The sequence below is a fragment of the Mauremys mutica genome, chromosome 6, assembly GCF_020497125.1.
Source record: "Mauremys mutica isolate MM-2020 ecotype Southern chromosome 6, ASM2049712v1, whole genome shotgun sequence".
Lineage (NCBI taxonomy): Eukaryota > Metazoa > Chordata > Testudines > Geoemydidae > Mauremys > Mauremys mutica.
In genome coordinates this window covers 40,989,133-41,016,583 of record NC_059077.1, presented here as the reverse complement: position 1 = coordinate 41,016,583, position 27,451 = coordinate 40,989,133, and the positions used below count along the sequence as shown (strand labels likewise).

General features: G+C 41.3%; 1 long non-coding RNA gene across 1 annotated transcript in view; it reads right to left on the bottom strand.

The window, feature by feature from the left end:
* LOC123373139 overlaps nt 1–24,933 on the bottom strand; it is a 36,725-nt gene extending 11,792 nt beyond the window's left edge. Inside the window, exons 1-2 of the long non-coding RNA XR_006580581.1 lie at nt 24,786–24,933; nt 3,134–3,207 (exon numbers count right to left, since the gene is read on the bottom strand). This is a non-coding gene — a long non-coding RNA (uncharacterized LOC123373139). The remainder of the gene's footprint in view (nt 1–3,133; nt 3,208–24,785) is intronic.
* Nucleotides 24,934–27,451: the final 2,518 nt, after the last annotated feature.

Here is a 27,451-nt window from a genome sequence, read left to right as displayed (position 1 = left end):
GCTCTAAAAGGAGCTAATTGCCAGCCAAGAGAGACTCAGCTAAGGTTCCAACAGATTCCTCTGGTCTCTGGTCCAAGCAAGTCTTTTCCTTAGGGGCCGGATTTGCACAGTTGTTTGCCAGGGGTACAAGGGGGAGGACCAGGAAGTCTGGAAAGCAGCAAGGCACAAGTGCAGTTCCAGTACACCACTGAGCACAGGCATTGCTACTGCCTAGTACCCACTAGGGATCAAGACACTCCGAGAAGCAGGGACAAGGTGAGGACACACACCCCTTCTGCTCCCTCTACAGGACGCCTGAAGGACTGAAGCAGTAGGCATGCTACCTCTGAGAGCCAGGGAGCTCCCCAAAGGATTCTGCCTGTGGCTCTTGACCATCCCTAGGGCCTGTTCCACTCCCTCAGCTGCCAAACCTTCCTCTTCCTCCCTAACAAGCACCCCAGAATGAAATCTGACCAGCCATCAAACCTCTTCTAGTACCAGCCCCCACCAATTCCCAGAGGTCAATTCATTTTGCCTGAAGGCCACCTTCCTCGTTGTCATCCAACTCAATGACAAACTACCGAAACCTCCTCCCTGTAAATCCCCTTTCTAGCTGCAAAACTACCCCTGTCTAGTCAGAGTCAATATAAGTCTCCTCTCAATAGGTCAACCTTCCTCTGCATGTGACAATCCACCTACCCAGCCATTTTGTTCCCAGAGTTAATTAATGCAGCATGTTACAGAGGAGTGCACCCATTATGCTATCTATCTATGGAGACTTTACTTTTGTTCTTATTTTCCGTAACTTAAAAACAAAACATTTTAGATAATGTGTATGATTTCTGTTTTAACCCTTCTCCTATTTGCTCAAAGTATCAGCTGAAACATTGATAATCTTCTGGGTATGCTTTGAATCTCCGCTTGATTCCAGAAAGAACAAGATACCTGCACTTAAAATATATACTATGTAGGGTTACATTCTTGAAAATGCATCTACACTGCATGTGCATAACAGACAGCCACATGCAAACTGGGTAATTTCTCATTCAATTTACCGTTGCACATGTAGCTAACTAGTTTGTTGCACAATCATGTTTTTCATGTTCAGCATACTGTGGAACACACAACTGCTTGTAGTCTAAAATCATCATTGATAAAAGGCAGTGCACACTAACGTGGTAGATAGTGGGATATGTTAGACAGAAAGCAGAAGACCAGAAGTCCAAAGTGCAAACAATGTGATGTTTATTGGGGTTTGTTTCCAAGCAAGCATATTCCGAAGCCCTTCACACCTGTTGGCCTTATCTCTATATCCCGATAGAGTCTGTTTCCCAGTGTTCGGTTGTCAGCTCTGATGCTGCAGAGCATTTACCTCATGTCCCCCTTGACAGCTCTGACACTGCAGACCCTTGCCTGTGTCCCTGTTCCCCGTTCCCTATTCCCTGTTTCCGTTCCCCCCCTTAGCAAGCACGATTCCAATTTCTCTTCCCCCCATTTCCTGTTTGACCCCAGTTTCTATAGTAATATTCTCAGCTATACCTTAACCAATCATTTTACTGTAATTTAACTAACTAATCCTAACATATTGTAACATAATTCCCTAACCAATTATATCCCACTACCCTAATTAACTTACACCTAGCAAAAGTAATTATACAGCAGATAGAAACAATTAGAGAACCAGACAGATTAACAATAGAAAAGTGGGGGCCATAAAGATAAAACATATAGAAATGAGGGTTTCACAACCACCACCACTGATAAGTGATTTCTTGCCAGACAGGATGCTATCAAACTAAGTTTTCTTTAACCATCTTAAGATCTATTTATTTATCTGGTGGTGATGGGCACTATCAGGACAGGACTGTCTTCCTAACAGCCCAATAGCACCTTATTTCAATGTGACAGGTTTGGGATGTGAGGATGTGACCATAGGCTTCCCAGTTTATGGCTGCCCCTGCTGTTTAGCCAAAGGCCTTAGCCTAAGAACAAGGCCTCAGACTATCCTAGTGAGAGAAGGCCCATACACAGGCGGACTTGTGATTTTGATTCTTTGTTTTATACCTCTATAACAACTTAAGTGATAAAAATACACTTAAGTTCTTAAAGTATAGGCCTTCACAGGCAGGCCCGAATATCTACATTCTACCAGTATATAGTGTGAGCTTTCTTCCAAGTAAAGTTAAATCACATTCTTGACTTCCTACCCAGTTACAGACATTGTGTGGGACACAACTTTCTGGGGCCACGTTAATCATGGGATTTGATATGCACATGAGCTGCAGCTGGCTGCAGTCTTCCAAAACATTGGCTGAAGGTGATGGTTCTAGCTCTCCAGAAAATAATTCTGTTATTTTGGAGGCTTCTGGAAGAGAACCAAACACACAGTTTGTGACTACTATGGGCTCAAGGTGCAACGAAAAGGCCGACATATTGAACACAAATTGTGCTGACTCCCTTTGAGCAGAAGAATATTATCAGCTTCATGGTCCTTTGTCACATGTTTGAGATGGCTACTAAGGAAGAACAAATAATGTTTTGTTTTAAGTATACAGTGCACCAGAATTTTCTGGAATATAACTGAAAGAGGCCAATAGGGGAGCATGCTCGGCTTTTCAGAAACATTATTGAGAATTTATCCTGGTTTTGACACCTGGCTTTAACAAATGGCACCCATTCCTTGCTGAAAGTCTTCTGTCATATAAGCGTTGTACAACTGAAAAAAGAAGAAACTGTATATGGCACAACTATACCAATTACTCTGAGTAATCAAAGCAATGCACATCATACATACAGATGTTTTTCTCTCACTAGCAATGAGTAAGAGATCTGTTTTCTGTACTGTATCCTTGGTATTATTTATTTATTTGTATTATGGTAGCACTGACAAACCCCAAAGAAAACCAGGGTCCATTGTGTTAAGTGCTGTACAGATACTAAGAGACCGCCACTGCTCTGAGGAGCCTGCAATTTACATAGATAAGACAAATGGTGAAAGAGATAAAATATTATCTCTATATTGTAAATGGGGATCTGAAGCATTACGAGATAAAGTGATTTACTCGAAGTCAGAAAGGAAAATAAATGAAGCTAGGAATTGGACCCTGGTGTTCACTGCCTTAAGCACTAAGCTATCCTTCACTCTCATACTTACCACACCTTCATGATATTTGTGCTGGGAGCCCCTGTGGCATGCGCTGAGCCCTCAGCATTCTCCAGCAACGAACCCTAAAACAAATGTTAAATGTTAGTGCCACTTTGCTGATGTCTTCTAAGGCCTGCTGTGGGATTTTGCTGCTTTGTTAGTGACTGCAGACCTGCTTCACTGGGTCAGCTTGCTGCTCACTTTCATCTTCTGCATTCATTTCTATTCCTTTAACAGTATACTGGGAGATTAGCTTTACATTTTCAATTTGAAGAAAAGAAAGTATCCCAAGAGCTCTCATATGGGAAAACACCTGTGTTCAGTAATCACCATTCCGAGGCTGACTTTTGCCAAGACAATTTGAGATGCTGCCACTTTTTCTTCCTCTTAGGAAATGGGAGGGAGAAAATAATAATAGAAAATAAACAACAGTGTCTCATATAGCACTAGGCTAATGCTGACTTTTTAACAGTGACCTCTTTATTTTGTATTTCTTCCTAACATCTTCCTTTAAAAGAGCCAGTTTTTCCAGTATATAGTGTAGTGCCTGCATGCCAAATATTTCTTAAATCAAGATAATAAAATGCAAGATCATCACATTTTATTTTGGGACACGTCTCACACAAACTGCATTCTGAAATGCTTTACAGAATGAAACAATAATGGCTGAGTTACAGAATGAAAAACAGTTGACAAAGAAAGGAATAGATTTTATAGGGAAGAGCATACAGAGATACAATGCAAGCAGATGGAGAGCCAGGGAAGCAGAGTGATGCAGGGAGGTTGTTCCAGATGGCAGGAGCAGCAGAAGGCTGTCACTCCAACAGTGGTTAGCTTGTGCTATGGGACATAGAGTATGGTACTAGAGGAGCAGAGGAAACATGCGGGGGTGAGTAGAGTATGACGTAATCCATGAGGAAAGGAAGTCCATGGAGGCTTTAACAAGGATGGAAATTTTGACTTTTCTCTGGAAATCAATGCGGAGTCAAGTTGTTTGACGATGGGGGTAAATTGTAAAATCTAGAATACCACTACTTTTGCGGGGAGATATAGATGGGACAGAGATGTACAAACCTGCAAAACATAGCAACTCCCGAATGAAATCAAAACTCAGCAGCCAGAAAACTTTCACCAAGACATTAGCTTCCAGAAGTGACACAGAGCTATTGTAGGAAATTAAGTCAACATGGAAGCTGTTTTTATAACTAGCAGAGGAAATTGGTGTCAAATTATATATGGCATAGTCTAATGTGCTTTAGAGTAACAAGGAAGTATTTTCTTACTCACACATGGAATGGACACAGTGTAAGATTTGGGTTTTGACATCAGCTGAGGAAGAGGGCTGTGATGCAGAACTTACAGACTTTCTTATAAGCCTGACACCTGCTTCCTTGACCAGCTGCCTGGAAAAACACACTTCAGTGTTTTTTTTTCCAAGATGAGGAAGGAAGTCTATAATACTTCACTTTCCCAGGGGAAATCACTAACTGGCAGAGTATCTGTCAACAGTGTACTTTAGCACTATATTATACAAGAAAATGTCAGAATGTCAGATATCTTCTTGATTCAAAGGAAAGGTCTAACTGTAGGCCTTTTGAAAGGGTACAGAGATTATCTTCTCTCCCAAAAGGGACTAGTAATGGAAACTTTGGAAGGGAAGAAAATGCAGCTAAAGCAAAAATTTAGTAATACAGAGTTTAACATTTTTTTTTGTGAAAAAAAAATCAAAAATCCTTGAGCTCTTATTGAAAGTATCTCTCTATTCCTTCCTAAGAAAACATGTCCACCAGTTATTCAGGAACAGAGTATATCAAAGAGAGACCTCAACCTAATGAGTATATTTTTAAAGTAAACACTCTTACGGGAAGGAATTCGAATTTTGAAACACTGGAGTAGGGTGATTTTAAAAAATCACCTTGGGACAAATCCTGCAGACTTTAATCATGGAATTTTGCTCGAATAAAGACTGAAGACCGTGTTTGTAAATTCTGTAGCAACAGCTGCTAGTGCCACTCAATTAAAGAGCCTGCCAGTGTTTCTATTATCAATGGCTGGCTTCAGATACATATCACCTCACTGTAAAAATTCAGTCTGGTGCGAAAGGGAGCAACTTCATTTTTCTTTAAACAAATATTATTTTCTGGTTTTAAAGTTGGCCTGTACTGGCCTTAATAAAGAGCACTACAGAGTTCTTATGAACAGCAGAGTCAGCAAATATATGTAGGAGGGATTACAGGGCTGTAGGAAATGGGTTTCCTTTTCTCTTGTTTGCTGCAGCTTCATGATCACCAACTTCCCAGCATCACCAGGTTGCTGTGCTGGAATATCACAGGATGAAGGAGTCTTTCTGCAGAAATTAGGTCCAACTTGCTATGGGCTACACAAAATCTTGGGTATAGCAAAAGGGCTGAGTGAATGGCCAGTGACCAAAATCCGTACTAGGTTCATATATTTTAAGGCCAGAAAGGACCGCTGTGATCGTGTGGTCTGACCTCCTGCATTTAGGCCATAGGACTAAATTAATTCCTGTTTGAACTAGAGCATGTCTGAAAAATACCCAGTCTTGATTTTAAAATTGCCAGTCATGGGGAACCCACCACGACTCTTGGTAAATTGTTCCAATGGTTAATTCCCCTTCCTTTAAAAAATGTGCCTTATTTTGAATCTGAATTTGTAAGGGGGTTTATTGCCATTCAGACAATCTGAATGAGTTTATATGGATCATGTTGGCATCAAAGCTAGACACTTTACCTTCTCCATATAGTGTAGCACTATTTATATCTCTATTTATATCATTAATAGGTATTAATGCTGCTGTTTTTTGCACAAGATGTAAAGCTGATGTTATAGAGAATTTTCTATATACATCTATAGTCCCCATTATTATAATATCTGAGTGCATCATAATCATTAACATATTTATCCTAAAAACACCCCTAAGAGAAAGGGAAGTATAATGATTTCTGTTTTACAGATGGGGAACTGAAGTAAAGAGTAAATGACCTTCTCAGGGTCATACAGGAAGTCTGTGGCAGAAGGGGAAGTGAACCAAGGCATCATGGCTCTTAAGTCAGTGTTTTTACCACAGGACCATCCTTCCTCCTTCTTGGTACCTGTAAAAAAGCCAGAACTGGTATATTAATATGATGGATTGGGCTGTCTCTGAAGGTGATTGTTGATTGGCTGCAGTTTAGAGAGGGTGGGGTGAAAAAGCTATAAAGCTTGTCCTAGGTTTGAAAGAATTAATTTAGCCTGGGAGATTGGCTCGGATAGAGATCATTGAAAGAGGCTTATGAAGAGTCCTACTCTAGCCAGAAAGATTTAGGCCAGCTGGGGAAGCTTAGTTTAGATAGAAGTCTGTACTAGCCCTGAATGATTCTGATTAGCCTGGAGGCTCAGCCCAGGCAAATGTTTGTTCTAATTGTGTCAGTTTCCACTTCAGCTGGGAGCTATGCTATTATGAAGGTATTATACAAATCTCTGTAGATTAAGCTATTTCAGTTCCTGTAGGATCTTAAAAAAAACTGCGAGAAAATATATTTAAATTCTCCTGGCTTTTTCCTCTTCCTGGAAGCTGAGTCTATGATCCCCAATTTAAATGTGCTAGACCACTCTATTAGACTCCTTGCATGGTTTTTCTATTTATTTGCCCTCCTAGTACTCTTAGAATATTGTTTTCAAATGTAGTTAAAACAAGCATCTCTTAGAAGCATATCAGGCTCTAAGCTTCAGATTACTTCAATGGGCATTTTTCTATGTTTCTCAAGATTGGCCAGAACCACCAAATTTTGAGCAGAACCATACTTCCCAACATTCGGGGTAGTCAGACCTCCTAATATATTAATCCACATCCTAATTACAGTTTGTTCGAGGACACAACCTTATTTCTCAGCTCACTCAGAGTAGCTTAGAAAAATTTGGGGAAGGGGCAAAAAGAGAGAAACGGAGCTATTGTACACGCAAACCAAACCTTCATTTTTTTCTATTATAAGTTTTAAAAACATTTTTCTGCTAAATTGATTTTGAAGTATTATCATCACATACATCCATCCCTCGTGCACATCGCCTGTGACTGAACCTAACAGCTTTTACAGGCACTGTATCCTCGCTATTGCAAGTTCAGAAGTGTGCAGTTACCATGATATAACTTCCCACCTCTACTGATCATCCAGCCCTGCTACTAATCAACAGTTTGGTAGTGTTGATAACCCAGACTAAATAGCTTGTCTTCCTAAGCTTACCTTCCTTATCCTGTAACTAAATCCTACCCAATGCCAGAGGAAACAGCTGTAACTAGATTTTTAAAAAGGGCTGGATAATTTTAGGACCCATAATTAATTCAGTAGTTTTGCACACTAATAATAAGAAAGGTCAGATCTCATGCTTCAGGGTATAAGAAGTTTAGTAATGCAGTAAGGAAAGAGAGAAAAAAAATCTGCTTTTAGGGTCCTTACCCTACAAGCCCCCAAGGTCATATACAGTAGCCACGCATACTATATGGGATTGTCTTGGAAAATTGTTCACTTTGCGTCTTATGAACACACATTTACAAAATGTATCATATTAGGGCATTGCAACTTTGGAGCCTACAGTATGTAAATTTAAAAGTGTAGGGGAATTGATTAGTGAGTCCAGCTATATTTCCCATTATGGGATCGATAAAGTCATTTACTTCTACTTCTCATTGTTGCTTTGTTATTCATCAGACAGTCTCAAATCCTTTATGAAATATTACAGTATCTACATTAAGAGCACCCAAAATTAATGCTTGCACTAGTCAAACTATGGTGTTTTGTTAATGAAATTATGGTATTCTGTGTTCTTACAACAGAATACCGTGGTATTTTTTGTGTGTGTTGGAAAGCGTTAGGTCACTTTTGAAGCTTTAGAAGATTTGGTTTAAGTTTAACATGTCTCTTTAAGCACAGGCACTTGAAAATTAAAGAGATCTTTGAAGTTTCAAAATGTGAGACTCACTCAGAACTAACATGAAGTCCTTTGGAAAAGACACAGTTTAGACATCAGAGGAGTGTATCACAAGTACCTTAATGGTAAATTTTCTTTTACACATGCATGGATAGGCTGGGATCCCAATATTTTAAAGCAGGGCTTTCAAATCAATCCCCCAATTTATTTTTCTTGGTCTCTTCACTTATGACCTATTCTTCATATTGTAACTCTTGTTCAGGCTTGAACAGTAATGGATTTCCAACTTTGAAAAGAAGAGTCAATCTTTTCATTTCCATCAGTGCGCAGATGAGACTTGTATATCTCTCATGTTGATCTGAAAAGACTGCCAAGTATATTATGCCAGGCAGCAAAATAAATCACATTATTGGCAGATAAATAGCAAAATAAACATCCATAAGCTGTGGATAACACCACACAATTGGCTTTGTGCATGTTCTACTGCCGATGCTCCTCTAATTAGGAAATGAAGTCCAAAAAGTACTTGAGAGCAGAGATGTTGCTAGAAAACAGGGGAAAGAATGTGACTGTGGGTGCAGAATAGTACAAAACACTAGAGAATGTGAATAAAAATACTAGAGGATGGCAATGTGTAACATCCTGGACAAGGATTCTTAAGGGTAGTCTGGAGAAGACAGATGCATCTACCAAGGAGACTATATGAATGAGATCTGAAAAAAGGCACCTATATAGTCTACTCTGTAACAGACACACAGATTGACTCAGCATAAATTAATCTATGATTGTGCCTTAGTCATACCATATATAATTCTTGGGTCATATCATGTTGCAATAACAGGAGAGGGCCATTGTTTTGTGTGGTTCACTGATGTTTCTCCTTTGCCCTGCCTCATCAGTTAATCCCTCTATGAATAAACAAAGGCAGCCTCTTTTAATTGTAGCTGTAAGAAACAAGTGCAAGCACTATAGTTTAAGAAGCTATAGAAATCACTCAGCAGCCTGGGGCTTACTACGTACAGTGCCACGCTCCAAGGCACCAGTCTTTCAAAAAATCCCACAGTGATATTAAAATGTATTGTGACTGGGGTTTTTTAATCAGATACTACTATTACTGATAGCAGGTGAGTCAGAGTCTGCAGTTTGTTACTACTTAATGCCTCTGAGTTTATCATTGTTTTAGCCAGTCTGGAAATTGCTAAATGATCAATAATAATTAGCTTTTATATAGTGCTTTTTACCTCAAAGCACTTTACAAAGAAGGTCAGTATCATTTTCCCCGTTTTACAGAAAGGAAACTGAGGCACAAGGCAGGAAGTGACTTGTCCAAGTTCAAAGCAAAGCAGTGGCAAAGCCAGAAATAAAACCCAGATTTTGTGAGTCCCAATCCAGTGTCCTATCCACTAGGTAACACTGCCTGTCTGGATACCTTGGAACAGTGTGTGTTTCTCAACTTGTCCCAGGATAATTATTAGCTAATTCTCAAACTGACCTGGATATTTTTAATTAACATATTTCTTATTTTTAATGCAATCTGCATTTTATTTTTAAATGCAACTGTAAGGTGCAGAAGTCTACTGCACAGCCCAGTTGTAGGTCAACCCAGGCACATGGGAAGGTACACTAGCAGAGCTGCAACAATGAACAGCTTCTGCAGCCTCACAGCTCTTTCAATAAACTCCACTACCAGCAAACTAAGCCAGACTTTGCAGGGTCTCAAAGCCCTGCCCAACCCCGTTCCCATTCGTACTCTGGAGGACCAAGAGACATAAAAGAGAATCTCAGCTTTTATTTCAATAAAAGTTTCTAACCTTTTTCTTTGGAAGGATAGCCTGGAAAATGTGAACCATTGCAAATCAACATGAGCTGATCACAAGAGTTGAAAGCTTGTCGCTGATTGTTCTGACGGACTACAGACTATTCAAACTCCCCCCTACAAGCCACTCACAGCTAGACTTGGAGATCAGGCCAAAAAAAACCCCATAGCTACATGTCCCTTGATGTTTGAGAAGACCCCAGATTAAGTTCAGTTTTAGGGGATAGTATCATCCAGGCTACTGCTGATGGCTAAGGGCTGCTGAAACACCCTGCCAGCTTGCCTCCCTATATCCGTATCAGCTGCTCTGAGAATCCAGTGACCTCTGGCCACAAGGAGAGGTAACAGGGTTTCCTGGCTCAATAGGTAGGAAACTTGACAGGATCCGCAGAGCAGTGGGCAGCCTCAGAAGGAAATGGTGGGGGGGGATGTATGCAAGAGTAGGACCTTCCTCCCCCAAGTGCTCTTTGCTTCCCATTGACCAGCCGATGGGAGATGGGAGTTGATTGGCTCCTTGCTCCCCCCGCACATTAATTTAAACCCTTGCTCTGAACTTTTCAAGCCTCTTTCTCCATTTTAGCTGCCTCACTCTCACTCCCTGGAATAGTAGGGGGTAGTGCAACTGTGATTTTAGGATGCTGTGGGCTCAAAAAGGCATTTTTCCCATTGGGGCCAAATTGGCTGAGGCCTGGTGGGATTTTTGCCTTCCTTGCAGCATCATGGAGGCACGGTTGGCTTAAACAGGATGGGACTTAGAATTTAATATTAGTAAGTTGTATGAATGTTTAGTTCATTGCAACTTGTGGCCAATGTGGATAAAAGGGCCAGTGCCTAGGAGTAAAAGATACCTGGGATTTCACTGGTAGATCTGGGCCTGTGGGAAAAGGGGTAACCTCAACTCTTTTCAGACCAAGGTCATCTTAGCTACCTTCTGTGCCTCTCACAGTGGGAAGGGTTACCAAGGTCAGCAGAATGAGCTGTCTCCTAGGAGCAGGCTGAGGAAAGTCTATCCTGAGTTATTGGTTATATGGTGGGAACCCTGTAATGCTCACACTGGATCCACTTTAATGCTTGGTACAGATAATGCCCCTTCCCAGAGATAACAAAGTTGCAGCCTGCTGCTTAAATTCATCCCTGTGTCTGTCCTCGTGCATCTGCGTCTCCTGATCAATAGACAAGGGACTATGAGCAAGGGGCTAATCCCATTTCTGACTTTGAAGCCCTCTGTGGCATTTGTCAAGTTACACAGGCCCAAAATTTCAAATTTGGGTGCTTAAAAGGGTGCAGGTTTTGGTGCTTTACTTTATAATCCTTTCCCCTTTTTATTTAAATGGGGCCTCAGTTGCTGCATCTGAAAAATAGGAATAAAATTGATGCCCTATAATCCAGTGCTCTCCTGTTGCAAAGAGGAGGTGAGCAGAAGCTGAATGCAAGCCCACAGACTAGGTGTGTATCTGTCTGTATAGGGGGGCAGAGCAGCTATGCTACTTGTAATCTTGCCCTTTCAGCAGTGCTCAGACTCTCTGACTCCATCTGTATCTGACTCCATGTGAAGACTTGAGTGGGGCATCACTGGGAATCTTCATGGCAACATTTATTGCTGAGTCCTGAGGTGCCTGGGTGCTTTCTAGCCCATTCTTCATTTAAACAGCTCAGCTGCCTGGTGGATCCAGCAGGGTCTACTGGGGTTTATAAAAACCAGGACAAAACACTGTTTTCTGCACGGCTAACAGGGACATGCCCTGAAAACATGGGCTGTTTTCTGAGACATATGGTTTACTCTATTTATCTGCTACCCACGGTGACTGTTAGTCATTCAATAAATGCCGAGGGATATGATCAGAGTCAGGATTTAAAGAGAAGGGGGCTGAAGTGGGACATTTTTTTTATTTTGGTGCAGATTTCTGGGGAGGTTGGGTAGCAAAATGTTTCACAAGGTCTGTCAAACACTAAGGCCAGCTGGCCTCCAGGAAACACCCTGTGACAGCACTTTTCCAATACTTTGCAAACCTAGCAATGGCTCATTTGGTTCTTATAGAAAGCCCTATCCCAACTACAGTTCTGCACCCTTCTTTTAGGGCTCTTGCTCCTCATACTGTAATCACATCCAAGAGGCTCCTTGCCCCAGTGGTGTTTGCAGTGGGATAGAGGAAATCTGCTTCTGAAAAGTTTTTAGCGGTTGCTGTAATTCAGAGGCATTTTACCATTAACATCCTTCTTGGATCTATGGAATTTGGTGGAATTATTTTCCTCCATAATGAACTTGCTTGTTCTTTTTTCCTGGTGTTCTCGAAAGCCTCTGAATGGAGGTATTGGCAATGCATATTCAGATTTCCTCCAACAGCCGTTTGAGTTGTGTTTGTCTGTGCTTGCCACCAGATCTTCACTTGTACTCTTAGGCCTTGTCTACACTATAGGGGAAATTCAATCTAAGCTGCGCACTTTGAATTACGTGAATAGCGTAACTGAAATCAACGTAGTTAGATCTACTTATTGCGAGGTCCACACTTCGCGATGTCAATGGGAGACGCTCTCCTGTTGACTCCCCCTACTCTTGTCAATCCAGTAGTGTACAGGAGTGTATGGAAGAGTGATCTGCGGTCGATTTAGTGGGTCTTCACTAGACCCTCTAACCGCTATCAACCACTGATACATCGATCGCCACTCATCGATCCCTCGGTAAGTGTAGACAAGCCCTTAGTCTTTGCATGTTTTAACACCTTTTTAACCTTCACTTTATAAAATCTATCAGTTTTTTTCCTGTACTGTCTTGAATTAATTTTCAAGTACTTTTCAGATCGCAACTGCTTGTAGTCTTGAGTCTGCTTTACCTCAGTGTCTACCTACTTCATCACTTTGACTTCTGATTTCTTCTCTACAGCATCATTTTTCTGCATTCATTGATCATATTCAGAGAAAGCTGCAGGTATTGAGAACTTGAGGTAAATCTTTTCTCTTTTAGTTGTGTTTTCATGGTACTGTACCTCTGCCAATCAGTAGCATTTTCCCCTGTAGGTATTTTCTGACCAACGTAGAGTCCTTATCCTTTGGCCATACATCTTCCTCTTCCAGACAGGTACATTTCCCTGTTCCAGTCATGAGTTTGAATTCTGGTATCAGCATTATATCACAAAACATTCATTCTTACCACTTTTCAGTCCTTTCCAAACAGTCGACAAGCTGAATTTCATCCCAGCTGTGTATATAACCATCACACCTATTGTAAGTGTTTTGAAACCCTGTGTTACTTGAGATTTGGCCTTCTAGTATGGTAGCTTTGCATACCTTTACACAATCTGTGTGCATACTACTGTTTTCCATGTTAAGTGCTTGTGACTTCAGCACATTTATGACCGACTTTACAACCAAAGTTCTGTCCTACATAAGCTATGGCCCATTGAGAGCTCTTCTCCAGAATTTGTTTAATGAACAACGTTGCACAATTTACACTTGACTTCACAATCCATGTCAACCAACCTATACGTAAGTAGTCGTTGGTTTAATCTAGCATAGAAATTAATCTGGTGCATGGCCTACTTGCCTGAACACAAATGTTGCATACGCCACCTTTCCTTTTTGGAGAAAAATGCTTTTCTCAAGGTTATCTCTAGCTCAGGTGTTTTGTTGGTCAGTGGATCATCAATGTTCTTTTACCTCTCCCTCTTGTGTAACATGTATGCTACACTTGTCCATTTGGACTGCCAATTTTAAGGCCAGTATTTTCAAGAGTGACTTAAATTGCTGACAAGGCTTCATATTTAGGTTTCTGAGTATGCCTGGCAACATTTTCAAATATGCTGAGCCCCCTCTGAAGACCTTATGACTTACTAGGTGCTCAACGTTTCTGAAACTCAGGCCAAACCTATTTGAGAGGCTGAGGAGTGGGTCCTCACCTACAGTGCTTGCACTGATTTAACTGTCAGTCTGGGGCATTGTGGGACAGCTTCTGAAAGCAACAGTCAATATAAGCAATGTGATGTCTCTACTGACACTGCCTCAACCTAACTACATTGACCTAAAGGCAACACCTCTCACGGAGGTGGAGTTATTAAAAGTCAGTATAGTGGGCAAGTTATATCAGTGGGAGCTACATTTTAGTGTAGACGCTACAAAGTTAGGTCAATGTAAGCTACTTAACTCTGTAGTGTAGACCAGGTCTCATTTTCTAAAATCTTGATCTAGGTGTGGATCCAACAGATTTCTGAAGGATCTTGTGAAATTTTTTCAATACTCTGTGAAGTAGGGAAGTGCTATTCTCCCGATATGAGGCATTGAGGCATTGAGGGACAGAATGACTAAGTGACATACCTCACAACACCTCTGTGAAGTGTTCTTGACTCCCATTGACTTTACTGCAATTTAAATATGTGCTTTGTTGAATCAGGGTCTCAATCAGGAAAAAAATAAGCTACAATGTGACTCATTTGACTAGTCACAACTGAACAACACAGAGCAACATTTGAACTGTTATTCAGTTTTTTTAAGTTGAATTATTTCAAATAAAGATTATTCAAGAAAATTATAATCTGTTTGGATATTCCACAAAAAGAAAAAGTGATAATATTTGCAAAATATTATTGCAAAAACTATATACAAGTCCATCAATAGATGAGTTTTTGTTTACATACCTCATTTTTCAGTCTTTTAAAGCTCTATTAAAACAATGTAGATTGTTTTTAATATTACAGAAAATTATCACTCAATGGAAAATTAAAATGACATAAAGAATTTGTGGCGGAGTTCAAAATTATACCCCAATGAGTGGGAAGGATGTCACATATGACATGGATACATAATTAATATACAGAATCCAGAAAATCTAGTGATTTGTCAGAAATTAAATAGAATTAAAGGAACAATGGTTTTATGATGATTATAATATAGCACAACATATCTAAATATATATATATATATATATTTTTATTTATTCATCACATTTCTATCACCAAAGCAGCATCAGAACAAAGCTCATCAAATTGTCTTCCTGGAAAAAAGCAATCATTTTGAAGAATGAAAAGCATCTAAACATTCGTTAAAGTGAGTTGGTGAAAATGTCACCAACAAGTAGTATGACTAAGGCAATGATATGTGTCTTGTTGCATAAGAGGCCAACTGAAATGTGTGAAAACCATCCTCTTTCCTCTCTTCTCTCTTGTTTATTTAATGAAATGTATTAAATATTGTTTTCAGAAAAGAACAGATTTACATAGCACCTTGACTGCAGCATCATGAGCTGGGTAAAATGATATGGGCAATCCGTCTTTGTGTTTCACGGCAAAAATAATCAGCTTCTTGAGGCCAGGAGGAAATTTCCCCCATTGTATAACCCTAAACAAGTAGGTCCAATGTGCAGGTTTTAAATTTCCCCTTGTAGCATCTGGGGCTCATTTAAAAGTTTACAGTTATGTCCATCAGTCATCTATAAAGTACACTTATTGCTATGGTGACTAAGCACTAAAGCCAGAATGTTCAGAAGTGCTCAGCACCCAAAATCACAGCTGGATTTCCCAAATAGTTCAGGACATTAACAGTACATTTTCCATAGATTCACAGATTCCAAGACCAGAAGGGATCTCTGTGATCATCTAGTCCAGTGGTCACCAACCAGTCAATCCTAGAAGATCTCCCAGTTGATTGCGATCTCTGGTGGTGCTGCGGCAGTGGGGCTGCTGCTAAGGCAGGCTCCCTGCCTGCCCCAGCCCCACGCCACTCCCAGAAGCGGCCAGTGTGGCCCCGGGGGTAGGGGTTTCCTCCACGCGCTGCTCCTGAATGCAAGCACTGCTCCCACAGCTCCCATTGGCTGGGAATGGGGAGCTGTAGCCAATGGGAGCTGCAGGGGTGGTGCTTCAGAGAGGAGCAGTGCACAGAGCTATGTGCCCCCCGGTCTCCTCCCCGGGGACTGCAGGAGTGCATTGCCCCCTTCCGGGAGCGGCATGGGGCCAGGGTATGCAGGGAGCCTGCCTTAGTGGCAGCCAGACTACTCTGCCAACCAGGAGCCACCGGTGGTAAGTGATCCCTGGCAGTAGGCTGCACCCCAACCCCCAGCACCCCAGGACCCCATTGTTCTAGGTGCTGTTCTAACACCGAACGATGGGCAACTGCCCAAAGCCAGGCAGACAAGCAGCTGCAGAGTGGCAGATCTGCCTGGTTTCTACAGATCTAGACATGCAGAAGGAAAAGGGGACAAAGTGTGCATTCCACCTACGGTCACACTCCCCCGGGGCCACATACTTGGCATGTGAAAAACCTGTAGAATTTCCTCTAGCTTTTAAAAGTTAATTAAAATATAAATTAGGACTGTCAATTAATCGGAGTTAACTCACATGATTAACTCAATAAAATTAATCATGATTAATCTCACTTTTAGTCGCATTGTTAAACAATAGAATACCAATTGATATTTGTTAAATATTATGGATGTTTTTCTACTTTTCAAATATATTGATTTCAATTACAACACAGAATGCAGAGTGTACAGCGCTTACTTTATATTATTTTTTATTACAAATATTTGCACTGTAAAAGTGATAAAATAAATACTATTTTTCAGTTCACCTCATACAAGTACTGTAGTGCAATCTCTTTATTATGAAAGTGCAACTTACAAATGTAGATATTTTGTGTTACATAACTGCACACAAAAACAAAACAATGTAATACTTTAGAGCCTACATGTACACTCAGCCAATCACTCAAACAAATAAGTTTGTTTACATTTATGGGACATAATGCTGCCCGCTTACTATTTACAATGTCACCTGAAAGTGAGAACAGATATTTGCATGGCACTTTTGTAGCCGGATTTGCAAGGTATTTACGTGCAAGATATGCTAAACATTTGAATTCCCCTTCATACTTCAGCCACCATTCCAGAGGACATGCTTCCATGCTGATGATGCTCGTTAAAAAAAAAAGTGTTAATTAAATTTGTGACTGAACTCCTTGGGGGAGAACTGCATGTCTCCTGCTCTGTTTTACTCACATTCTGCCATATATTTCATATTATAGCAGTCTCGGATGATAACCCAGCACATGTTGTTCATTTTAAGAACACTTTCACTGCAGATTTGACAAAACACAAAGAAGGTACCAATGTGAGATTTCTAAAGATAGCTACAGCACTTGACCCAAGGCTTAAGAAGCTGAAGTGCCTTCCAAAATCTGAGAGGGAGGACGTGTGGCACATGCTTTCAGAAGAGTTATAAAAGCAACACTCTGATGCGAAAACTACAGAACCCGAATCACCAAAAAAGAAAATCAACCTTCTTCTGGTGGCATCTGACTCAGATAATGAAAATGAACGTGCATCAGTCCGCCCCGCTTTGGATTGTTATCGAGCAGAACCCATCATCGGCATGGACGCATGTCCTCTGGAATGGTGGTTGAAGCATGAAGGGGCATGAATCTTTAGTGCATCTGGCACATAAATATCTTGTGATGCCGGCTACAACAGTGCCATGTGAACACCTGTTCTTACTTTCAGGTGATGTAAACAAGAAGCGGGCAGCATTATCTCCTGCAAATGAAAACAAACTTGTTTGAGTGATTGGCTGAACAAGAAGTAGGACTGAGTCGACTTGTAGGCTTGTAAGTTTTACATTGTTTTATTTCTTAATGCAGTTGTTCTGAATGGTATGTAATTCTACATTTGTAAGTTCAACTTTAAAGATAAAGAGATTGCACTACAGTACTTGTATTAGGTATATTGAAAAATACTATTTCTTTTGTTTTTTACAGAGCAAATATTTGTGATAAAAATAATATAAAATGAACACTATACACTTTGTATTCTGTGTTGTAATTGAAATCAATATATTTGAAAATGTAGAAAATATCAACAAATATTTAAATAAATGGTATTGTATTATTGTTTAGCAGTGTGGCTGATCATGCAATTAATCACGAGAAATTTTTTTTATTGCATGAAAGCCCTAATATGAATGTGAAGAGAAACTGGCAAGTTTTGCCCAGCTGGAATAGTGACAAAATCACAACTTGACAGTGTGACACTTGAGCAGCTGGGCTACTCTTACTTTGGTCATCTGTGTTCTTGCCCTGAAGTTACCACAACCCTGTCCTGCTGTACCCTGTTCTTCCAGGGAGGTTGCACATGAGACAATATATCATGTGTGAGGATGTCCTCATGGCCAGAGTGACTGACACCTGACACTGTTAGTAAATGTTTATTCATCTCTTGGTTCCAAGTTTATTACAGAAGCAACTTTAGAGGTTACACTGATATTTTGACTCATTCTTCTATTTAAAGCCCTTGTTCTCTAAATGAGGTCTTCCCTCACATCCTGATTGCATGTGTGATTTATTTAAAGATACTCTTTTATTATTTTAATAGTTGGTCCTTTGAAGATATTATTGTTCAGGGTAAATCTTCTCCTGTTGATTATCTTTCACTTGAGCCATCTGGCAGGTTTAGGCAGCTAATCAATAGAAGTATAGTGTGCAATATATTTGCATGGGTCCCATTAATCACTCAGCAGTCAGGGCTAAAGCTGAATGAGAAAAGCAAGACTTCTGCACAAGACTTGCACTAAAAATGCAATATCTGCCTGATTAACAGATCACTTGTCTACCAAAATGAGCAAAAAGAATCCAGGGTTAATGTTGCATTGAAATAAAATTAAGGAGCAGAGATGAAGATATGTGTGTGTGTTGCAGTTGAGCAATACTGTTATGGTGAAAGGTGCTAGTGGCTTGAACAGTAGGAATCTCTGATATATAAGCACTCAAGATGTACCTCCCCATAGAAAGAATTAAAGTTGCCCGGCAGTCCAATGTTCCCTCTAATTTTTCCCATAGATGTGCGGAATGAATTTTGCTATGTGCACCAATATGGAGGTGATGTGTGGCAGGGGTGGGGTTGGAGTGTAGGAGGGGGATCAGAGTTGGGGCAGAGAGTTAGGGTGAGGGAGGTGAGCGCTCTGGCTGGGGGTCCGGGCTCTGGGGAGGGGCCAAGGATGTGGGGTTTGAGGTGCAGGCTGCCCCGGGGCTACGGCAGGGAGACAGGAGTCCCTACTGCCCTCTCTCCCTGCAGCAGCACCTGGGCTGGGGGAGAACATCTCTCCCCACACAGCAGCTCCGGAGCTAGGGCTGGTGCTGGGGGAGAGGTGCCTCTCCCCACCACAGCAGTGCTGGGACTGGGACTGGGGCAGAGGTGCCTCTCCCCACTGCAGCCCCTGGGCAGAGGGAGGCATCTCCCCACTGCCCCAGAGCTGGGAGGGAGAGGCATCTCTCCCCATCGCAATCCTGGAGCTGGGAGGGAGAGGGATGTCTCCTCGCTGTGCCGCAGCCCCAGGGCTGAGGAAGTTAAGTGCGCGGCCCTTGGTGGCTTCCTGCGTGATCACGCAGGCGCATACCTTAGAGGGAACTTAGGCAGTGACTACACTCTTTACAGGTACAATGGGAGTTAAAGCATTCTCCTTGAATGGCCTGCACTCGCAAACTTTTCTGAGGTTCAGCTACTGCAGAGCAGATGCACAAAAAGGAAGGTGAGTTGCCAGGCCACGTTTGGATTGCATGTCATCCAAAGTGAGGAGCTTTGAGCAAAGGGGTTGCCCTGGTGTAAAATTCAGGAGCTGGGGAAGGAAGGGGAAGCTGTATGTTAAGGAGTTAGATCTGAGTGGGAGTTCAAGAGAGGGAGAGACTTGATGGAGCTGCTCCTTGGTGAAAGGGCAGTGGGGCCTTGGCTGAGGTTCCTGCAGGATGGAATTGCCTGTGCTCACTTTCCAGGAAACAGGACTTATGTACATTTTGTAAATAAAGACACGACACTAATATAATACACTGACTCTGCCCCACTGACTTCTGCTCCAGTCAGGAAACTGACTCGCAAGCCCCTAATCTGCTAGTGCCAGGCAAAGGGACAACAATACAAATCAGGATCTCCCACATCCATAGTGTAGCACCATAAACAATTCATCCAACTTCCGAAATCCTGATCCTCCTCAAATCTCCCCCTTCAAAAGGGCTAATTACTGTCCCTTGTTAGCATTTTTGGCATACCGCAATACCCCATCACAGCTAAACAGTCTGGCACAAGCACTGATGGGATGAAGTACCAAACCTCTGCTAACAATGTGGGGACAGCTGTTGCAGCCCGAAGGATTGGGATACCACCATGAAGAAATGGCTGCCAATCAGAGAAAGCAGGCACTAGAGTATGAAGGTCATCCAAGAACCTAATGGCCCTGGAAACAGGGCATTTCTGTGAGGATCCAGCCATTAGAGAGAGTCCAGAAGGAGTGGACTAAAGGAGTCATCAGGGATGCAATGGCACCCTAGTCATAAGAGGAGACTACGCAAGAGGGACAAGTGATCCAAAGGAACAGGAGATATTTATGAGCCTGCACACACAACACCCAGACAAAGCCTACAGAGATCCTCACAGAATGCAGAGACAAACATCTGGAGGCCAATCCCACAGGGATGATGGAGACTCCACAGGCAGAGCGTTCAGAAACAGGTGACAGGGAGACAGAGATGGGTCACTCCTGGTGTGGTCATCTGTTGAGGATACCAAACTTTCTCAAAGACTGTGTAACCAGCTAAGTCTGTGGTAAAAATGAGACTCAAACCTGGCAATGTGCTAGCAACCTGTGAACAAAGAGACTGGGGGGTGGAGCCTAGACATCAATTATTTGTTTTTAATCTTTATATTAATTTTTTTTAAATAGGGAAGATGTTTCATGGAACTGAAGTCAGAGGGTCCATGTTCCTTGGAAGGACTGTTATTGATGGGATACCAGGAAAACAGAATGCAGAGCAGTGCACTGTAGTGTTGCTGTCTCTATGATACAAAAGCTAGGACGTCCAGGATGTTCCTGAGCCCATAAAACTGGACAGCTGGAAGTGTGTAATGACTACCCTTACAGATTTCCTGGAATAGCTACCTAAGAAAAGGGACAGCTGGCAGTGTGTACTGAGCATGCTTGTAGATTACCTAGCACAGCTACCTCAAAACAGGGTTGATTTTGGAGAGGTGTCACCCTAAATGCACAGGGCTTAATAAAGTTCCACATGTTCAACTTGACTTGCATTCAGTTTCACTCTTTGCTAATAACCCTCACATGTGATCAGCTTATGCTCTGAAGCATAAGGTTTGGTTACTCTTAACTAGCTTGTGTAACAATAAATATTACTGATTGTGAAATTATCCAGACAAAGCATTTAATGTGACCTCTCTCAGCAAATTCCTCTGGTTGACAATGTGCATGGGAATGACTAATTCCTTTAAGCTGTCTTGAAATTAATGGCCATTAACTTAGTCATGTGATCCCTTAGTAATTTCTGTTATGGGAATGCGTAAAAAGGAAAAAAGGGAAGGGACTGTTTTGCCGTTACTACAGTCCTAAGTATGTTGACTACCCCCAACCCAGGCCCCTCTAACTCTTTTCAAAGCTTTCCTTTCCCCTTGGTTCTCCCATCCCTTGATCATGCTTCTGCACTACTGGAAACCTCTTTCCTTCTTTTCTTTATGTCTGGGGAGACAGGGAGAGTGGCTTTATGGCCATGGCCAAATAGAAACGATGATGCAATTTCCATGCACAGCCACAGGCACTATATGACTGCCCTCCTTTTAATACTGATCACAGTGCTCTAGTGAGTTCACGAGAGGCTTCACCACCACACTGCAATTTTCGCCCACTTCCTCCTTTTGCAGTGGGAGGAGTCCCCTCTCTGTCCCACTAGTACCCAAGTATGTCCCTCCTTGTTTGCTCCTTTAAATTTAGAAAAGTAACAAAAATATCATGGCAGATGTATGGAAATTGGTGAGTGGAATTTAGGAGTTATTTGACTAGAGGAGATCAGAGCATTAGTATACTGATGGCATGGCTTTCCCTTTTATCCTCCCAGGAGCTCCTCTCCTCCAATGAGATAACCTCTCCTTTCTTCTATAGCTACGTAAGTAAAATCTTTTTTAGAGGTGCTCTGAGTCCCAGCTTGTTTCAAGAAATCCAGTAGGATGGAAACACCCTGGCAGTGTTAGGAAACTGTTCCGAAACAACATTTCTTGGCATAACATTCGTCAACGTCATAAAATAAAGAAATTAAAGTGCCACAATGGGTTGGCTCTTTTTGATGTTGAGCAATTGCATAATAAACAGTGTCATAAACAGGCATTCAAATCTGGGCTTTTATGCCTTTTCATGGCTTAATTTTCATTAATTATCAACCTGACTTCTTTAGTTACAGAGGAGTCAGTACCTGATGTTCCATAATTTGCTGAGATAAAAGGCAGTAAAGGATGAGTTCACTATTGTGAACAGGAGTCAGACACGTGGAATATCACACTCCTCCTATGGCACATTCAAGATTTTGTTTCCAATTCATTTTTTAATTTCTTCAACCCCGTCCTCAGTAACAATATGCTCTGGCTCTATTGTGTGTTGCAGACACAGTATCCTCTTGGGCGAAGTGGTAAATCCTGCAGCCTCAGGGGAGCACCCTGCCCCCTCCCCCCCACTTCGGAAAGTCTAGCCTTGACAATTGCACTAGCTATACAATTTTCTGCAATCAAGGAAGTGCAAGGGTTGCCACTGCCGCAATGCCCATCCCCTGTGCAAAGGGGAAGGTTCTTTGTATATTCATGGTAGGCTCAGTCTTTCCCTGTGTATTTTAAATATGTCGTTGTTGTTAGTTGTGCCATAGGTGTACATGGTACTTTGCAAACAATTAAAGGACATGGTTCCTGCCCTGAAGAACTGTCTACATATGGACTAGGGGTGTGATTCCCAGCATGCATAGATGTAATAAAAAAAAAGGTAATAATTGGAGATATTCCAATCTCCTAGAACTGGAAGGGACCTTGAAAGGTCATTGAGTCCAGCCCCCTGCCTTCACTATCAGGACCAATTTTTGCCCTAGATCCCTCAGTGGCCTCCTCAAGGATTGAACTCACAACCCTGGGTTTAGCAGGCCAATGCTCAAACCACTGAGCTATCCCTTCCCCTGCTGTACTTGCTAGCTCTCATTGAGCTTATATGCTAGAAATATTAGAGCAACTGAGCTAGCACAGGGAGCAGAAGCAGTGGCAAGAGCTAGCCACCCCAAGTACCTATCCACAGGGTGCCAGGCAGGTTTGTACTTGGCACAGCTAGTCCGTGCTGTGGTTCCAGCTACCCGTGCTACCTTGGCTACACTATTAGTTTTAGCATGCCAGCTCCATGAGAACTAGTGCAAGTATGTCGATTGGAGCTGGGAATCACACCCCTAGCTCGTAACATAGTCAGAGCCAAGGTATAGGCATAACACAACAGGTGAAAATAACAGAAATGAGGTGGGGTAAAGTAAAGGAGAAACCAGGGTCCAAACAAAGGACTGTGCTGTTGTCTTTGGTTAGTTAAGCCCACATCTTCAGGTAAGTATTATGTGCCCCGTTTTGTTATGCTCCATGGTGGTGTCATGCTTTTCAATTAACAGACAGTCAGTTACGCCAACCAGCTTTTGAATATGCAAACTGGAATGAATCAAAAAGAAATACTGGCAAGTGTCTAGGGTAACTTGCTTATCAGAGAAATCTGCTTGCTCTACCTTCAAACATATGTGATTTATTGGGTTTACTTATTAGATAGGTAGTAAGATCAAGCTATTTAAAATATTTGGCCAAGGAAATCCTCAGCATATTATACGCTCCTACAAGCCTAGAAAGCATGTACAAACATGGATGAACACAACTTAAAGCCTTATTCTGATCCTGTGTATTCCTATATAAAGTCCCTTTGCTTCACATGGGACTGAAATGAACGAATGTCCTTGTTTAAATTACACCTTGGCTACATTGGGTGTGTAAGTTAATGCACTAGTTCCCAGGCAACTTTAATTTGTATGGCCATCACTTATACAACAATCACACTATGGCCCATAGACATTGGCAGTGTTACAGGGATCACATTATCACAAGGATAAACTGTTCTTAAACAATTTCTCCAACAAATGGACAGAAAAAATTGTTTTTCTTCTCCATCTGGCATACAGATCTTTGCTTTCTAGCTTTTGCTTCTTTAGCAAATATGCCTATTGGGGCAAAATGATGAAAATCTATTCTGGTTTTGATTGTCCTCTGCTTTTCTCTACAATATTTTGGTGGTAGTAATGAAGTCCAGGAATTATTCTACTTTTCTGTATTTTGGAACATTCTCCTTTGAGACTCAGGGGAAATAGAGCAGCTCATGGTGTCTACAAATCTTTTCCCAAAAATAACTGCTCATAGCAGGAATGAGTAATATCCCCTTTTCCACATGTGACACTTCAGAGTATATCCTCCTCTCATCTCCCCAAGAACATTATTTGGCTCTAGCAGCGAAGGATGTGGAAGCAGTAACTTTTCAGGTATTAGAGATGACAGCATGAGTGTATCGCATTCCTTAGAGTGGTTTGACTGTCTGAGTGTTTTGAGTCCACACCGTTCCTTCCATTAATGCACATTGCTTGCTTGGTGGCAGAGTGCTGTAAATAGTGCATGTTTTAAGCAACATCAGAGAGTGTCAAGGCTGGTAACAGCACAAGCAAGGGAACAGAGACACTTTTGCTGGTTGGCCCTGACACCTCTCTCCCTTCCACTATGGCCAGTTCTTTTGCCTCATCTACCCCCTGACCCCAACAGCTTTGCATCTATTTTGAAAGGGTTTCTTCTTATGCTGCTTCCAAGCTACCAAAAGTCTTAGGGGGTAGTCACAAGTGTTTCTCTTTCCCCTCTGCCCTCCTCTAGTTTTCTTAAGGCTGCTTCTGAAGGTAGCGATCTTATCTTCAGGAATTCCATATTATCACTAATGATGCTGCCAGCCCTGCCTTCTGCTGGTGATATAAGAAATTACAGTACAAAAGCAGGGCTTCTTCCTGCTAGAAGGCAGGAAGGACAAGAAAAACTGATCAGGCCTCAAGATGAGCTAATATTTTAGAACTTACCAGGCTTGGTCATTCACTTGTCATTTCCTTAATTTTCCAGAGAGTGAGCTCAATGGGCCGTATTCACATCTGACATGAGAGGACTTCTGCTGACATCGATGAAATTGAGCTTGTTTGTGCCAGTGGGTGACTCTAGTCTTCCTTGGCCCAGTGCGTTTAGTCTTCCTGGAAAGGTGTGGGAAAAGAAAAAGACAGGCAGACAGATGATGAGAATATTGGCATTTTAACAGTTCTAATTGTGCATACATCCCCATAAATGCTTCCTGCTTTACCGTGATCGAACAGTAATGAAGCCATCTTACAGTCACTCATTAATTTTATTCTTTAATATACTTCATGGGGTGTCTGCTCATTTGTTTAGGGATTTTTAAGTTACAGGTAAAACAATACCTAATACATAGCAGGTGCACATGCATATCTTGGGATGAAAGATTTAAGAATACAAAGCTATCATCTCTAACCATTCCAATTTTCACCTGCTCATGTGGTGCCCACCTGTTCCTTTGTTTCCTAATCTAAGATTTTGGACAGTTTTGGCCTAGGCTTTGCATGGTTTTCAGTGCTGTTGTATTACTTACTACTTAATGTCTTTAGCTATTTAGCTAATTCTTAAAAATGAGCTCAATGCAAGTGCAGAAGTCATGAAAGAACCACAAGAAATTTACATGACATTTTCTTGAAGTATTTGCAATGCCATAATGAAGAAGGTCTAACACAAACTGTGAGAAGTCTCATTATATCAACCAGTAAAGCATACTGTGAGGGTGCCGTACTTCATAATAGTAAAGTAGGTACCTGTCGTACTGCCATTGGTTTTGCACTGGAATTTCATAGTTGTTTACCCAACTGAGTCCCTTCTCCATGCTGGCACTCATGATAAAGAGCAATTAACAAGGGATCTAGAGACAGTGATTTGCATGACAAGGGTGACAGGATTTGCTTTCCATGTTCACTGTGGTGAGGTTAGAAGGAAATTTCTAAATGGGGTAGAGACTGGTTCCATTTCTGTGACTATTTTGGTTGGTTTTGTACTAATATATTTTCAAGCTAATGTGTTTTCACTGCAAAAAACATTCCACAATTTCATAGACTTAAGTAGCTACATTGCATTTTTTAAAAATAATAAAAGTAGGTAATTTTGAAATTGTGTAAAACTTTGTGAAATATTTCATAAAATGTTATTATTTTTGATTACGGCTTTTCTCTGGCACTGAGCTTTTGCTACACAAGACTATAATTGCTTCATTAAAGCACTGCACATGCTTCAAAGATATGTCATTACAATTCAAGCACAAGAGATGCAAAGCATTAAAAAAAAAAACCTCTGGAAGGAACTTCAAAATGTTTTTAGAATTCATCCTTAATGAATCCATTGAAAATAAAACATTGATACAAAATTTGATGAAACTTCAAAGTGTTCTGATATAATTGCCAGGATAGATGAACACAAATTTTTTCAGAATATTATGGCCCAATTTTAGAGGTTAGTCTAAAGTAATCTAAGCCAGTGTAAATTAGAGTAGCTTCTTCTGTCTCCCTTGCCATGTGAGTATATCAGCTTAGACTCCAATAGATTCAGACTCTATTAGACCCACATCTTGCTAACAGCATGTAACTGGCATCCCTTGTGCATTACCTGAACTTGGCCAATTAAGACTAACTGAATATAAGGGACTCCTTCATAATGCTTCTACTAGCAATAACACGTTAAGGAATACTTTCTGAATAGCAGGCACTTGAAGGAGAAAACTTTTGCTGAAGCTACCTTTAATATGCTAAAATGCTCCTCTCCATATCCACGCTCATAATAATATGCTTTCACTGACGGGGAGTCAAACTGAGTCTGTGAACATAATAATTCTTCCTTCCCGGGTGTGATGCCAGACTATCAATATGCTGAGATACATTCAGAAATGCCATGAAAATGCTTACATTTTATTTTGCTCTTAATACTGCTAACGACAATGTGACTGTGGGAGTTATTTCTTTACTTTCTTGGATACTCCCTGATGTTATAGGAAGATGTTCTGTTTAATTAGCTGTACCTGGCCTGCACATTTAAGCTGCAGGGAAAGAAATGGAAGAGGAAGCTGCCATGGCTTTCAGCATTCTGTTATGAGAACATCTTTTCAGAGATCATTGATGGCATGAGGTCGCTTGGCAACGAGTCCAGTTTCAGCTGTGCCCTTGAGGCATGGATATGTTTCAGGCAATGTTGCCAGTACATATTCTTCTCTTTTTAAATACTCAACTGACTGCTGAGTCTGAGGACAACTTAGAAATAAGTTCTTTTGCTAGGGATGCATCTGCAGCACTGTCTACTTTATTGTCAAATTCTCTTCACATTTTTTTCTGAAGGAGACACAGGTACTAGACAAGTCCAGCCTTCAGTGACTATTTAAAGACTCGCTGCTGGCTTCCTGTGTTGTCATTTCAGATGGATGGGGAAAGTGTAGCTAAACTACAAAAAGATTTAAATGCAGTAGGAGAACATGTTTGCTGTTGCTATCTGGAGCTTGCCAGAATAGGCATATTTAGTCACCTTTAACCTTTCCAGCAACTTCTGAAGGGAATGATACTGAGAGTTGTTCCACTGAGCCCAAACCTCCTGTTGAGGGTGCTTTCTTAATAAATCCCTTCTTTCTTTCTTTCTTTCACTTGTTGAG